Here is a 4,779-nt window from a genome sequence, read left to right on the forward strand (position 1 = left end):
ACTCATATGACTAACCTTTTGGTTAACTATTGTTGAACCAACAAGTGCATACGTTTGGGTACGGTTAACAAACCTAGAAACGTGCATCGTCAAGTGTATGTAACAAGCTAAGTTTTCGATATAACGTTTGAGAAATATTATCTTGAATCTAAATCAGGTTTTCATCTAACGGTGGATATTGGTTGCTTTGTTACCAAGGTAACTTAATTGCAAACCCTGATTTGAAAGACTATATAAAGGATACATCTAGTATTGTGCAAAACTAATCCCCACACCTTACTTGTGATACTAGTTTGCGTTCTAGAATCGTTTCTCCTTTAACCTTTGATTTTGTTCTTCTAAAACTAGGTTAACGACTTAAAGACTTCATTGGGATTGTGAAGCCATACCGATACTATTTTTATCGTAGTTGTGTGATCTGATCTTGCATCTTCTATCGTACGAGTACAATCAGATTGATTGGATTGAGATTGATATCTCTGATAGGCAAGATATAAAAAGTAGTCACAAACATCTTCGTCTCATTGTTTGTAATTCCGCAACATCTTGTTTCATGATAGACACATTTTTGTGTCTAATTTTTCCTCAATGCCTGTATTGTTTGAACTCTATTTTTGTACTAATACTGTGTTTTTATGTTTGTTTAGGTGTTTTTGGAGAAAATACCTTTGTATGGAAAGAGTTGCTCAAAAAGTGATGATTTACACCCCGGAGAAAAGTACTAAAGGCACCCCAGAAATGTACCGGAAACGTCCCAGAAATGTACCGGAAACGTCCCAGAAATGTCCCAGAGGAAACCAGAAAAATTACTATTTCAACCCAAGAATTACTATTTTAGCCCAAATTCCTAAGGGGACACCACTGTTTGCTAAGGGGACACCTTTTCACGATTTGAATTTGAAAATGGCGGGAGAAATCAATCACGCCTGCATGAAATTTCTACTCGATTCTTGGACGTGTTTTTGGAAGATTCGATCGCTGGAAATTATTGGGCTAAGCCTGTTAAGGCTAAACAGGCCGAATGCAAGTGATTTTAGCGATCATGTTGGGCTGAAATGACCGGGAGAGAAGATCAAAGTCCAAACAAGGGAGCTGTTTTCACGGGAGAATATTTTGGAAAATATTGGATTCTGTTGGAGGATATACGTTCGTTATCTCATGGGATTCGAATATATCTAAGCTAGGAAAGATTGAGAGAGTGTCAGAAGCTAAGAGAATATTTGGTAAACACGATTTCGATTAAACAGGAAAAAAATCAAAAATATTATTCTCGCGTCTGCAAAGAATTGAAGAGAAGATTATATGGAGTTATGATGGAAGATATCGATGCTGTTGGGTATAAATAGCTCACTGAGGTCAAGGAGAAAGGGTGTCGAGAGTTGGGAGGAGAGGAGAGAAGGCTGTAGAGGGAGAATCACCATTTTTCTCTGCTGCTGTTGCTGCCATTGATGAAGAGGAAGAAGACGAAGAACAGACGGCCAAAGACAGTCGTTCCCCAACAGTGACAACGACCGGTATTTGTGGGTCGTAGTCAGCTACGCAGACAACAACAGCACTCTTTCATCGTTCTTTGTAACGGTGTTCTGTAACGCTTATAAGCGTTGCAGTTTACCGATTTTCACCCTTTTCTCCATTTTCTCTTCATTGTAAACACCAATTGAGCTTAATAAAATATTTTGAGAGGTATTTCACTATGATGAGCTAAACCCAAGCACTGGGACGACGGAGAAAGCCTTAATTCATCCATGTGGTAATTTAATTAATTCTTTTATTTACTTTTTGCACTAATTTTAATTGAATTAAGATTTTAAATTAATTACTTGTGATTTTATTTGATGGAGTATGCTTGGTCCTAGGGATTTTTGATGCGCCATGCTCATAAAATACAACTAATATTTTATAAAATCTATCTTGGCAATAAACTAGAGTTAATATTTGTTTTGTTTTTGAACTATAATTGTTAGAATTAATTTCTGAACCACTTGAAAATGAAAAAAACGGCCGTATCTTTAGTCCCAGTACTCTTTCCCATATTGTTAATATTTTTTGTATATATTTTTATTTTTAAATCTTTACAAGTCCGAGCAACGAACTTTTACTACCACTTTCAAAACTATAAAAAAATGGCGTCGCTGCCGGGGACTTGTTTATAGGTTTATTTTTATTATTTTTTTAATTATTTGTTCCTTTTTTACTTTGTCTTTTTTCTTTGATTTACAGGTTCGAAGTGGAGCACTAAGGAATTGGAGAGGAAAAAGCTTAAAGCAAAAAGAGAAGAAAAAAGGACAATTTTAGGATTTAATTTTTAATTTTTAATTTTTAATTTTTAATTTTTAATTTTTAATTTTTTTAGATTGTGTGAGGAAAACTGTAATTCCAGTGAAAAGTAAGCTAGGATTAAAAACCTTAATTCCGATTGGGAGAACCTTCGCATGGCAGATGAAGATACATTTGATGAGTTTAATCACAGAGTGTCTGAAATTGTTAATGCATCTTTTGCATTAGGTAAGACTATTCTTGAAAAGGACATTATGATGAAAATTCTCAGATCGCTTCCATCTAAATACGAGTCTAAGAAGCATGCCATCGTTGAGGGAAATAACCTTGATAATCTTTCCAGAAATACATTGGTTGGAAAGATAAAGATCTTTGATCATGAGCATACATCCAAAATCGGAAAGGATGTTGCCTTTAAAGCACAGAAGAACACTAAGTTACTTGATAAAAGTAAAAGTGTATGTGTCTCTAAGGATGATCAGTCTGAGGGTGATTTTTCGGATGAAGATCTTGACAAATCAGTCTCCTTGATCACAAGACAGTTTAGGGATCTACTATTGAAGATAATTAAACGGTTTTCAAGAGACAAACCTAGGTCATCAGATAAACCTCACAATCGCGTCCCTCCTAAAAACTGGGATGTTGGCGAGGCTGATGACGAGGATATTCCACAGTGCTTTAAGTGTAAAGGTTTTGGTCATTTTGCAAACGAGTGCCCAAATCGTAGAAAATACACTGGGAACAAAGGTCTTGCTGTAACACTTGATGAGATGTCTGATATCTATGATTCTGATGAAGATAGGAAATCAAGTGTTGGTTTTCTATGTGAAAACATTGATTTTGGTAATTGTAGCAATACATATATCAACCTTGATGGTTTCCGTGAATAATAGAATCCAATCAAGCTGGAAGAATCAATTGACCCATCCTTTGGAAACTCTGTTTGTAATGTTTCAGGATCTACTATGTGTCTGGATGCTTTCACACCACAGATGCATGAATACTATCCAAGTTTGACGTGCTCGTTTTGTTCTCAGAAGGGTCATGAACTATCAATATATTACAAGTACAAACATCAAGTGAGGCACGCCAACAAACTTCAACGAAGAGCAAATTGATTGGCAAGGAAGCTTAAACTTGCTCAGAAGACTGCTGAGGTATGTAGGATTTTATCTTCGTCTAATAAGTTGGTTTCCAAAGATAACATAAGACCATTAGATAAGAAGGTATGGTACGCTTTGATAGACAGAAGTCAGAGGATTCCTCTCAAGAGGAAAATGGTGGACAAATTATTGTTAACCACAGCACAAATTAATTGTGTTATTTGTTAAATATTGTCTCATGTTCCTGATCAAAAGATATAAGATTGTTTACCTGCTCAGGGTTTAGGAAAAGTTTTGTTTCTTAGGTTTGTTTTTCCTGTGTATCAAATAAAGTAAAGGGTTATTATCGACAATTATACTCTTTATAGGGTTTAGAATTGGGCGTCCACAAACCTGTTTAAAGGTTACGAACCCTACATTCCTTTTTCCTTTCTGATATCCTTTATATCTTAAGACTGTTTAATGAGATTGTTAATTCCACTCACAAAAACCAGTTGTTTATAACTGTTCTCTAAGCATCATGTCTTTGGATGGAAAAGATGTCAATATGATTGTTAAGTCATCAATCAAGGAAAAAGAGAAATCTCCAGTAACTCCTTCCTTGAAAAGAAAGAGGAGAAATACAAGAAATTCAAGGGTTGTCCCTTCTAACTCTCAGAATTTTTTCGATGTTCTTGATGAGTTGAAGGAAGTAAGAAAGGAGATTAGTGAAATAAAGGCTTGAGTGTTAAGATCTTTGGAAATTTAGAAGGCCCTGGTTCGACATCATCAGCCAAGACGGTTTGTTGGTATTGACTCCTTCCTCCACGAACCTTATATTCCAATGGCTGTTGACGACAAGGAGTTCGGGAATGATAAAGAATTTCTCAAAGACATTGTTGCCTGGTATGTCTTTTTTTTGGCTTAGTTGGAAAAATAACTAGTGCTTTGACAAACAATGATTGTGACTACACATAGCTATTATTTTTCATCTTCTTGTTCTTTTTTAGGTTTATTGGTTTAAATTCTAAAAATATTTGTCAAAAGTAAAGTCGTTTGTGTTTTTGTAGTTTTAATCTTTATGATTTGATATATTGCAATTTTTTATGGGATATTGGTGTTTACATCCGTGAATTATGTTTGTCCAATACTTTTTCAAAAGTAAAGTCGTTCGTGTTCGGTATTCACGTACTGGTAAAAGAATGAAAGGACTTTTGACAAATAAAAAAGTTAATCCTATATTGTCAATTATTTTATGGAAGATAGGTTAAAATCTTTTGTTTTCAAGGATTATGTCTATTAATATTGTTATGCAAATAGTGATTGAAGATATAATGAATCCTTGTGTATTCCGCAGTATTGATCATCCCTGATCCATATTTTTATGTATTACTGTGAGGCTCCGTAATGTATCTTATGT

This window comes from Papaver somniferum, chromosome 6, assembly GCF_003573695.1.
Source record: "Papaver somniferum cultivar HN1 chromosome 6, ASM357369v1, whole genome shotgun sequence".
NCBI lineage: Eukaryota > Viridiplantae > Streptophyta > Magnoliopsida > Ranunculales > Papaveraceae > Papaver > Papaver somniferum.